The sequence below is a fragment of the Manis pentadactyla genome, chromosome 5 (genome assembly GCF_030020395.1).
Source record: "Manis pentadactyla isolate mManPen7 chromosome 5, mManPen7.hap1, whole genome shotgun sequence".
Lineage (NCBI taxonomy): Eukaryota > Metazoa > Chordata > Mammalia > Pholidota > Manidae > Manis > Manis pentadactyla.
Genome location: NC_080023.1, coordinates 17,581,018 through 17,593,614, shown reverse-complemented (window position 1 = coordinate 17,593,614; position 12,597 = coordinate 17,581,018). Strand labels below are relative to the sequence as shown.

Genomic DNA, 12,597 nt, shown 5'->3' with positions numbered 1-12,597 from the left:
CAGAATGTGTTCAAGGAAGTGTATTAAACTTGCAAGTCCCTTGTGCTGTAGAGTTTACTAACACTGGGTGCACAGAACATTACTCAGCTAGTAGACTAACATCTTAGGAGATTCTACTCCTGTTTCCTTGCAATCTGTGCATTCTTCACTACAGCTCCTTAACCTCATAATGGTGATGAATTGATCTCTCAGAATCTGATTCCGAGAGTAGATATACAAGAAGCTCTATTAGTTAACCCAGATTTAGTACTCTATGTTTATGGCTCTTATGACAAAAATTCTGAAGGGAAATATTACACTGGATATGCTGTACCTACTACTCAGCGTAAGTTATTAGAAAGAGAAGTCCTTCCCTAGTTTAAACTCAGCCTGACCTGCAGTATTATTTGCCCTCATTAAGTAGGTGAATTAGCAAAAGGAAAACTGCAGATATTTACACAGACAAGATTATGTGAAATTTCAGTGGTCCATGACTTTGGTATGGATTTTTAACATAAAATGATACATCTATAAAAAATGGACCTCAGGTCGATCTCCATTCTGTACTGTTATTACTTCACAAATTGCTGTTATTAAAATTGAGGTTCATACCCACGCACCAATCAGACCCTGAATATCAAGGAGATGCTATGGCTGACTTTCATGCTAAGGCGGCTACACAAAAAATTCCTAATGTACCAAAGCTCTAATTTAAATGAACTTCTAAGATCTAAATCATTAGGTTTACTTATGACAGCTTGTGTAACAGAATATTATGTCAGATACTAAAAAACAAAAATGGCACCTAGAAGAATGCAAATTTAATGAGAAAAGAGAACTCTGGGAAGACTCAAATGGCCATCTGGTGCATCTTGGATGAATCTCTCAAATTGCCACTTTTATGAGCACTTCACATGACTACCCACCATGGAATTGACAAAATGATGCAAATTATGAAAAAAACTATTCGTGGGGTGATTGTTCTAAATTGGCATGACAGGTTTATAATCAGTGCTTTAAGCCCAGGTAAAACCATTAAAGTAGTTCCGGGGGTTGCTTGCCCACCACCGGGACCATTCAAACACTAAAAGTTAGACTTCATTTGGTTGTGTCCTTCTATAGGTTATCAGTTTGTACTTGCAATAGTATGTTTGTTTTCTAGATGTGTAGAAGCTTTTCCCTGTCAGAAGGCTGATGCTGGTACTGTAGAAAAGAAATTATTAGAAAATGTTTTCCCACGCATGGTAATCACAAGTGAAACTACAAGAGGTCAAGGAACTTTCTTTACTGAACAGGTCATAAAAACACGTCAATGAGGCTTTTCAGACATTGTGGGACAGTCATGGCCCCCGTCATCCTCAGTCTTCAGGTGAAGCTGAATGTACCAGGGGTATTCTGAAACTGAAATGGGCAAAACTTACTGAAAACACAGTTACCATGGCCTCAAGTGTTACCCTTAGCCCTTTTATGACTTTTAAGGTCAACACTTTTTGGGAAACATAAATCGGCACCTTATGAAATCATCAGTGGGCATCCCATGCCCTTGACAGTAGAACCCCATGCACATCCTACTTCTGTAAGTTCTGCTATGACCCAGTATTGTAATGCACTAATATAATATTCAGAAGCTTATTTTCAACAGGTCAAGGAGGCTTTTAGAGACCCTCCACCTGATGAGATAATGATAGATTGGGAACTTGGGGACTGGGTGTTTTGGAAGAGACGCCAGTGGAAAGTAGCCCTTAGAACCTTGATGGAAAGGGCCCTACTAGGCTCTTTTAACTCCTCACACTGCAGTTAAATTACAGAGTAGTGAACCTTGGGATCTTGTCTCTCAGATAAAGAGAGCTTCCTTGGATTCTTGGGCTTAACAATCTATAGGTGAATTAAAATTAGAGCTTTCTAGGAACAAGTCTTTTGTAGACAGCTTCTGCCAAAGGTGACAAAGTAAGATTCTGTACAGTTCCTCTTTTATTTCCAGGACTTCATTTTATAACAATTGTTGTATTACTGTTTCCTTGCAAACTAATGAAAAATGTTTTGACTTGGTTTATCTTTATGTTGGAAATTTTCCCCATCAATACTGAATATCCCCTAAGGTTCACCATCTAATGCATAGCTTCTTTTACTAATCAAAATGATTGTTGGTTATGTAGCCATTTAAATGCGCAGGAAGACTCCCAATTAATATTAGAACCAGCTCCTCTACATGCTTGGATGAGTAACTAAGGAAAACGGTTTTATGAAAAGGTCTGGTATCCTTCCCTTGACCATTCATTTAATACTTACAGCCCATTAATCTGGCATTGGAAAGAAGCCTGAGAGGCCAAGGGATGGCCTATAACCAATGTCAACTTCATTGCTGGTAACCTGTTCCTCTGCTTAGAGAACCTTAATGGTGCTGAGCATGGTGTGGGGCATGTTCCGAACTCACTCTAATTAAATGCTTTGGTTTCTTCAGGTGAAGGAGACTGGACTCTTACATAATGGCACAGGTTTAAAATTAAATTAGATAATGACAATGATACCTTTAATTTCATTGTCAAGGAAACTAGCTGTACACTGGTTCACTGAAAAATCTGTAGGTAAATGGAATGCCTCCATATCCCATTATATAAAGTAAATAAGAGTTTCACTTACTGGTTAGATCAATATTCAGGCCACCATTGGGAAGGAAATCAATCATTTATCAATAATAATATGATATGTGGTCTGCTAAACCAAATTCACGGGCATGTTTTTGTTCCTGTCCACATGAAAACCCCAGCCATTCAAGATGGGAATGGGCCGATGCCTATGTGGCAAAGAATAACTGTGATGTCCATGTCACCCCTGATTTGTGGGTCATAGGATCCATTGCAACTCTCTCAGTAATTCTGGGCTATTCATCCTCTGTGGTAATAAGAGATGCAAAAATTTCCCATCCAAATGTTCTGGATGCTGTGGTATTTTGTACCCCAAATGACTGAATATGACTCCTTGGATGCTAGCCAGATTCTAAACTTAGGGTCATTTGTACATAAAGTAAGTCCTCATAAGCGAGCTTCCAAATCCTAGTCTTCGAAAAAGCTCTTGTTTTTATATCTTTATCAGAATGCTTTTGCTCAGTTGGGAGTTAATTGGAGAAATCACTAATATTTCTGCAACTATTGAAAAAAGCTTTAACAGTAACCCTAAATAACCCTAAAACTCTTCCAACAGTATGAACTGGAATGGCCCTCCAAAACAGGAGAGTCCCTCACGGCCTGACTGCTCAACAAGGATGTGCATGTGCTATACTTGGTGGAAAATGTTTCTGTGTTGACAAATCAGGAATTTTTCCCCAAATCTAAAGGATCTTCAGTCAAAACTCAAATAAGCTACACCTCTTCCATGGACCTGTTTAGTTGATTAAACCTTGGTTCCTGGGAATCTCTGCTTGAGAGAACTTTTTAATCCTTGGCTGTTCTCATAGTCATCATATTACCTTCTAGTGTGTTGCACACTTGAGGGTTTTAGATGCCTGTCAGCAGCCATTTGAACACCAAATGGTATCCATAAGGATCAGGCAATGGATGAACTCAACAATAACTACATAAATGATGAAGGCAGTGACCGCTTGGCCCTCCAGCCTGACAGCTCCTCTAATGGGAACAGCAAATACGTGACTCTCTAGCCTGTGAGTGGTGGGAGGGCTCAGCGGTAGGCTCAGCCCTTGCAGGCTGGTGATAGAGGTGCTAGCAAAGCCCATCTGGGGAGCCAAGTGATGTTGGATACCCATGGCCCCAAATTTTGAGTTAACGAATGTGTGTGGTTGGTGAGAGAGACTTTGGTGTTTTTTTAAGCTCCCTATAGGATTTTGATGTGTAGCCAGAGTTGAGAACCAGTGGTGTGCATGAGAACCAATGGTGGGCAAACTTTCTGCAAATGCTCAGATAGTAAATATTTTGGATGTGCAAGCCACATTCTCTATTTTGCAACTATAAAACTCAGTAATAAACAATTCATGAACAGCTGTGTACCAATAGAACTTATAAAAATAGTTTGCAGGCTGGAGTTTGACTTCTACTCTAAACAAATCAGTGCAGTTGTCCCTGTTTATGGATTCTAACACCAGAGGTCAGAGAGGGGGATCACTTGGCAGTTGATAGTAAAGTGGCAGCCCTGGATTCTGATCCAGGCGTCCTGATCCATTGCCTCTGCCTTCAGCTCCCACACTTCTTATTTCTCAGGCAGCTGACAAGTATGGTTCATTTAGCTTTATGCAAAGTGAATTTGGCCAGCCATTGCATTGTGATCATGTAAGAGTTTGTTGGTTAAATAAATTTGATAAATGTTCAACTAAACAAATGAGAGTAAATATCTTCAATTCAGAATGATAAGTGTACACTGTGAATCTCCAAGAAGGGGGTCTGATTTGGCAAGTCTTGCATTTTGAGTGCACTGGGCCAAAGAACTCTTGGAGTTCTTCAAACCGTTGTTCTGCTCTGTGGCTGTTTTATTTGTGAAAAGGGTAGTGTTTTCCAACTTGAGACCTGTGTGTGCCATCGTCCTAATTTGTCATTGCAGACCACTTGTACTGTTATTTATAAAATATTGTCTCAGTTTTCATTTTACTCATTTTAAAATGCGTATTTTAAGCAGTATCTGTGAAGTCATGGATTTGTGTTTGTTTAATTTATTTCAGCAGTATGTTACAACAGGAAAAAACTACTAGGAAAAGATGTTCACAAGCCTCAGTGCTGTGTTAACACTTGGGAGATACTGGAGCGGTTGAACAGATACTGTTGATCTTGTCAGAAGGCAGCACAGGGCCCGGTGTGGTTGTTCAGTGGTAGCTGCTGCTGAATGGCAATGTCTGTGGCTGAGTTTTACTATTTTCTAGTTGTGGTGGTGTTGAGTTGCTTAGATCATACTGTCGGGCAGAAAGACAGAAATGAACGGGATGAAAAGGAGAAAGGGCCCCCCAAAGATGACTCAGGGAGTTAATCAGGTAGAACCAGAAAGCCAGAAATGACTCAGAGAGTTAGTTAATCAGATGAAGCCACAGGGTCCAGGGGTGACTCAGGAATGTCCAGGGTCCCCCCAGATAAGAAACATTAGAGGCACAGCACAGCCCCTGTTCCCATTTCATCAGTCAGAACAAGCCTAGAGAGCTGACCGCTGTCAATCAAGGACCTCTCTGCACTGCCAAAACCACATAAAGAAGCCTCAGAATGAGCATCCACGCCTGCCTGTCTTATCTTAGGGAGGCTCACTCTGCTACTCTATGCAGAGTGGATTAAAACTTACGTTGCTTTCTTGACTTTGGTCTCTTGTCTCACTATATTTGACTTTCCTGCGACACCAAGCCGAGTCCTTTCCTTCCCAACAATACCAAGTTGTCGTAAAGGCCTGCTTTAAGTGCTCTGCTTACGTGTTCTCCTAGATACTAACAAAAGTCCTGTATTTTCTCTCAGAAACGCCAGGATGATTGACAGATGATGGATGCATTTAGTGACTTTAAGAGGTGACATTAAGAGGTTAAGGAACTTCTCCAAAATCATAAAACCAGATACTGGATCTTCTGTAATCCAGAGTGTACCCTCTGTCATTGGATCTCATGCTCAGTAATTATTGGGGGCAGGGCACAGACAGGAAAAATGACCCCAGACATAAACCTGGTGGAGTCCCGAGGTCAGCAAACAGAAGTGCACCGTCATCCCCACAGCCCAACATCTGACCCCTGCATTTGTTGTTTAGACTTTGGACCAGGATAACTGGCACTTAAGAATGGGTGTGTTTAGTGATATCTGTTTTACAGGAGCCAAGGGCTCCCTCTTTTGTTGTCATGAGGTATTCTTTTTTAATAGGTACCTTGAAGTAATTTTGTTAAGTGAAAGGTGGTCGAGATTTTTCTGTGGGTTTTGGCAAATTTGTAAGGGAAATGTTAGCCTTCCTACATGAAGTGGAGGTGATGGGCTAGAAGCCAGGCTTGCCCCCTAACTGCTTAGCATCCAGAGAGGAGGTCAGAGAGGAAGGAGACCTCTACTTTTAGGAAAAGAGCCCTTTCCAATCCCCTAAGTGGATATACAGTGAACCACCTTTGTTTACTTTTTCTCCATTCCCTCCAAAATTCTGTTGAAAATGACATAAAAAACAAAAATATAAACAGACCCATAAAAAAATGAGAAAGGTGTGACAGTGGTCCAGAAGTGTTGAGGACGCTGTAGATTAAATAAAACAGATGGGATCAGATTGATGGCAAAACTCCACAGCAGAGGAACTTACAGTCCAATAGAGACAAAAACGGGAGTAACTAGGAAATGAATTTTCTAAACGAACTTGAAAGATTCCCAGAACTGAAACTATAGGGAGTGGCAGCAAAAGTGGATAAGGCAAGAGTTTGCCAGGAATTAATGCCCTGCAACAGCTGGGCTCTAGTTCTGCTTTCAGTGAGTTTGTCCCAGGGGGTTGGTGTTAGGGTTTCCCTCTGTGACAAAGCCATTTAACTTTGTTATAAATAAACCGGGAGATTTGCCGAGGCAGAATACTGGTGGGTGACTGTAGCCAGAAGGAGAATTTGTAGGGGACCCCAGGTTTCTTTTGTCCCCTTCAAAGGATATAAGGCTACAAGACTTCCAAAGCAGGGAATAAAGGCGGTTTTGGCCATCTCCCTCTGCATTCACCACTGTTCTGTCGGTGCTCAAGAAGCCCTCTGCAGCAACAGTCACCAGCCCAGACCCCAGTCATAAATATATATGAGCAAGTAACCAAGGATCGTGAGACCTTTAGAGAGGACCTCAACAGAATTATTGGGGAAAGCTTATAAAGGAAAATTCTAATTCCTCATCTCAGATCCAAGAGAACAGTAAGTCCAGAAAGCAAGAATATCCGTGGGAGAGGAGCTCCTGAAAAGTTAACAGTGAGATTGTTATATTCCAAAGTGCTGGCTGGGGCACCAAGTGGGCTGCAGAGCATTTTGGGAACCACTTAGGACTTAGAAAATTAGTGGCCTGGAAAATTGAGCAGAGGAATTTTTCCAAAATTCAAAGCAAAAGGTTTAAGATGAGAATTATGACACAGAAGTAAGAGATGTGGAAGGTGGGTCTAGGAGACTTGGTATCCAACTAAGAGGGGGTAGAGAAGGAAAAAGCAGCTTTTATTTCTTTGATTCTAAGATGCTGTTGATTTTTCAAAACGTGTGTAATTGCCAATAGCATGTGGAATAAAATGTGATTTAAATACAAAGATTATTTAAATTGATGGGGAGTTTTGAAATCTAATAGATACATATTACTAGTTGTTAGGAAGAATTTAGAAATCAGCAAGCAGCTGATTTTCTGCCTTAGACCAGAGCATAAACTGGGATAGAGTATGCTAAAACAGAGGTTGGCAGAGTTTTTCTATAAAGGGCCAGATAATAAACATTTTAGGCTTTCTTGCCCAGACCAATCTCTGTTGGTGCCACTCAGCCCTGCCACCAGAGCATGAATGCCACCACAACAGAATGTGAACAAGTGGGCATGGTTGTATTCCAGGAAGATGTTGAAGTTTGAATTTCATAGCATTGTCATGTGTCATAAAATATCATTACTTTGATTTTCTTTCCACCGTTAAAAGAAATACTAAAACCACTCTGAAATCCCATGGGTTGTCAGGAAGCTGGTGGTGGGGGATTTGGCTGGGCCCCTGGACTAAGGCTTTCATTAGTGGGGTAAATGAGGCAAGGCATCGGAAGTCCACTTTGAAGGAGCTAACATTCCTGATTTTTAGCTTATCACAGGTGGCCCTGACTAGTATGGGTGCCTACGGAAGTTAGCGACTCAAAGGCTTAGCCTAGCCATACTATTTTTCTTGTCCTTGAAAAACACATGTCAATAACAAGTACTCTTCTACATGATGACTCAAATGCAGAATCATTTTGTATTATTAGAGCAAATCTGATATATCAAGGAATGGAAACTTCTAATGTATAAATGCATGGCTTCAGTCCTATGAAGGGCTGTCTTTGATTTTTCTATATGAGTAACACAAAAGCTTCCTCTCCCCCCATTCTGCAGCCCCTCATCTGCATAGTATCCCATTTTGTGGATAACTTAAACTAATTCCTTATTACTGGAATCCATCTAAATATCCAGGCATTAAATTTTATAAACAGTAGTGTGATGAATAATTGTTTTATGACTATGTACTTATATATAATATGTAATATACATTGCACGTGTATAAGTATGTCTTTAAGAAATTTCCAGAAGGGGAATTAATTCATCAAATACTCTATATGCATTTGTATTTTGGCCTTTCATAGTGATTGTATTGATTTATAGCAAAGTGTGAGTGGCTGTTTCCCTCTGAATATAAAATGTGTTACCATACTTTTTCCTGTTCTGATGAGTGATTTATGGTATCTTGTTTTGATTTTAATTCATAGTTCTCTCATGATTGAGGTTGTATATTCCTTCCTATGATCTGTTATTGTTTACTTCTATTGAGCTATCTTTTCATGATCTTTGCTACTTTTCCTATTGGAGATTTTTCTTTCAAAGAGCTATTTATATACTGGGGACCTGAAAAACAAAATTAGATCTTTTTTTATTAATCAAAGTATCATTGATACACAGTCTTATATTGATTTCAAATATACAACACAGTAGTTCAGCAGTTACCCATATTAAATCCTCACCCTCTCTAGTGTGGTCACTATATTATCAGTGTAATAAGATGTTACAGAATCATCAGCTGTTTTCTCTGTGCTGTACTTCCCCATGACCAGCTTCTACAGTGATTCCAAATTATTGTGACCCTTTATTCCCTTCCTTTGCCCCCCACCCTCTCCAATCCCTTCCCCTTGGTAACCACTAGTCCCTTCTCAGTGTCTGTGAATCTACTGCTAATTTGTTCCTTCTGTTTTGCTTTGTTTTTATATTCCACAAACAAGTAAAACCATTTGGTATTTGTCTTTCTCTGCCTGGTTTATTTCACTGAGCATAATATCCTCTAGGTCCATCCATGTTGTTGCAAATGGTAGGATTTCTTTCCTTTTTATGGCTAAGTAATATTCGATTGTCTATGTGTACTACATCTTTATCCATTTCCCTATTGATGGACACTTAAGTTGCTCCCATTTATTGGCTATTGCAAATAGTGCAGTGATAAACATAAGGGTGCATATGTCTTTTTGAATCAGGTAAATTCCTAGAAGTAGAATTACTGGGTCAAATGGTATTTCTAGTTTAGTTTTTTGAGGAACCTCCATATTTCTTTCCATAACAGTTGCACCAATTTACAGTCCTACCAGCAGTGTAGGAGAGTTCCCATTTCTCTGCATCCTCGCCAGCATTTGTTATTTCTTGTCTTCTGGATAGTGGCTATCCTAACTGGTGTGATTTCTCATTGTGGTTTTAGTTTGCATTTCCCTAATGATTAGCGATGTGGAGCATCTTTTCATGTGCCTGTTGGCCATTTGTATTTCTTTTTTGGAGAAGTGTCTGTTCAGGTCCTGCTTTTTGGGTGTTGAGGAATATGTAGACCTTTGTTTTTGATAGTAGTTGTAAATTTTTTTTTATTTTTTAACATTGCTTAGGTTTTAAAAATATCAGAAAGAAGTTTTGAAAATCTGATGCATTTTAAAGTGTAGTCCTATTTGTACCTTTCCTTAGTTCTGGAAAATCCTTAGTTATTACGGCTTCTAAATTTGCCTGCCTTCTCTCTTTCCTCTGTATGTGTGTCTACCTTCATTTTCACATGACCTTCTCTGAGTCTTTTTCCCTTTTTTGTGAAGACGCTTGTTCTTGAATTTTGGGGCCACCCAAATACAAGATGGTCTAATCTCGAAACCTTTAACTTAATCGTGTTTGCAAATATGCTTTCTTTAACTAGGTTCACCTTCACAGTTCCAGGTGGACATATTTTGGAAGGCCACTGTTTAATCCTCCACAGTAACCCCGTTTGCTTGTTTATCTGATTTTCCCCTCCAGTGGCTGACTTCCAGAAATATATTCCTAATATTCGATCTGGATATTTAATGCTTTTGAAATATATTTTCAATTCCTCTCAAGGAAAATTACTCTGTGCCCTCTGCCATGCAGGGCGGGGTGCTTGGGAACAGCGTTCCATTCTGGGACTTGCAGTAATATAGCAAGCAACCAAGAATTTGTAATACTTTTTATTTTCTTCTGCTCTGTGAACTTTTGATTTAAAAGAAAATGTTTTTATTAAGTTTTACTCCTTTTTAATGTTTCAGTGTAAGTGATATACTGAAGTAACTTGATATACTCTGTCAAATGATAGCAGTGGACACTAGCCTCTTCATATGGTGTTTAAATTCCAGAGGTGTGAGCCCAGAATAGTGTTCCTAAGCATTGTCTATAGATCATGAAGTGTTAACATCATTAGTAGAAAGCAAAAATGGGCATATATAAGCTTTATAACTTTGGTCAAGTTTTATATTTTTCATTCAGTTACCTCCTAGAAAGTTTGAAATTCCAATGATGTCAGCAAAAATATCGGTTATGAATGGGTTTTAGGTTTATAATGATACATGATATTATGCACTCACTAGTTCCACAGTCCCGTTTCAAAATTGAGTATAAAAGTTGTCTGCATATTAGATTTATTCATACTGATCCTATTTTTTCTCACACAAAATCCTTAAACACATCAAGTAATGTATAGACTGAATATGTTAACATGAGGTTGTAAACTCTTATTTTTAAGGTTTCAGTAATAACTTTCTAAGTGTGATGAACCTTTTTACTCCTCAATAAAATCTATCATTTACTGTACTAAAGCCTTAATGGCTGAGCAAATGACAGTCCTTTTGCTGAAGCAATACTGAATCCCAGTGAGTGTGATTCAGTTTCTTACAAACTGCTTCCACATTTGGGTTTCATTCTTCACTCATCAACAGGGTGTGAATGTCATGGAACCTGTTAGGTTGTGTAGTTTTCCTTTATTTCCTTATTTCTGGTTTATTGGTTATAAATTTTCAGTCACCATCAAATTTGTCAGCTTTGCTCATTAAAACACGAATAATTGTAGAATATTTAAAGAAACTGAAAGAGATCTTGGTGGTCATTCTGGCCTGATTTTTTTCCATCTGAAAAGTGATGAAATTGAAGTCTGACCAGAAAAGTGAAGTGACTGTCGCAAACTAAATCATTTATTCCTGATGAGGTCTTAGTTAAAGCCCTGGATCCTGGGTATCAACACCACTGTTCTTTGCCCTACTTTGGTGCCTGTTTATTAATAGCACCTGTAACTGTCACCACATAAACATTTTTTTGAATATAAATAAATAAATGGGAGTCTTTAATCTCAAAGCATGAAGTATTCAGTTTTTGTTTCTGAGATACACTTGTATTCAAAATTAACTCAAATTCGAGCTGTACTTAGTTTTGAAGATACTTAAAGTTTATCATTAGAAGAATAAAATATTTAAAAAATGAGAGTCTTCTGGATATTTCAAGAGGTACTACAAGATTATAAAGAATAAAAGAGAAACTAATGGGAGCCTCATCACTAAGAGACAGTGATTATTATGTGTTTCTCTCCAGTATTTTATTTTTTGGTCTCCGCGTGCATTCTTTTCAATCAGTGGTATCACATTTGTTGTTTGCTTTTTTAACTTACTGTAAGCATTTCCTTTGCATCAGGTTTCCTTTGAAAGAATCATTTTTTAATGGATGCATTAAAGTTTGTTGCTTGGAGGTACCGTAATTTGTTTAACACTTCCTCTTCTATACATGGACCTCTTTGGTAGTTTCTAGTTTTTGTCTGTTGTTTGTCGTGCTAAAGTAAGGTCATTGAATATACTTCTTGTCAGATTTGGTTGCTTGTTAGTTTAGCATCCACACCTGTGATAACAAGGTTGGAAGCTCTTGGGTGTGCCCTGGCAGCTGCTTGAGAAAGCTTGTTTCCGTGACCTTTGTGGCCCTGTACAAAGCTGTGTTTGCTTTTGCTGGGACAACTAAAACTTTTGCAGTTTTGATTGGAGAAAACGGTGTAATGTATTTTAATTGGAATGTTTTTCTTGGTGCCAGTGGTTGAAAGCCTTGGTCTTGCTTTAGTATAACAACACCTTTGGGGAGAGGCAACAATACTACACAGCAATATATTTGAATTGCAAGAAACATTAAAAGGGGGAAGGATGTGTGTCTTAGAAAAAAGCATCTGAAATTTAATGAATACTCGTTGAATATGTCAGGTATTTTCTAATTACTTTCTAGTGTTGATGAAGTAGGTATTTTTCTTCCCTTATAAATGGGGAATGCTTACAGAGAGGTGGGGTGACTTCCCTAAGATCAGCTTAGCTTGAAAGCTGTAGTTCTAGGCTTCACATGCTGGCAGTCCTTGACTTAAGGTGCTCCTAATAATGATCCCACAGAAAAGTCTAGTGTAATCATGACACATTAACATTACTCTGATCTTTTGGTTTTCTCATTTTCTTAGCTTGATGTCCCCTAAATCAGGGGATTTTTGCTCTCTTTATGGGAGCTCATTATTTGCATTCAAGCCTAGTGAGGAAGTGAGACGATGGATGCAGACTCTTCTTAGGCAAGTCCTGCCATGGGGGTGGCTTAACTATGACTTCTTTTAACAAATTTTTGTCTTCAGTTCATTTTTTTATAAAACACTGTCCTGATAAATGAGATATGA

General features: G+C 38.8%; 1 protein-coding gene across 1 annotated transcript in view; it reads left to right on the top strand.

Moving 5' to 3' along the window:
- Positions 1-12,597, top strand: part of ADGRA3 (adhesion G protein-coupled receptor A3) — a 108,255-nt gene that overhangs the window by 20,381 nt on the left and 75,277 nt on the right. The gene's annotated exons all lie outside the window — the stretch shown is intronic.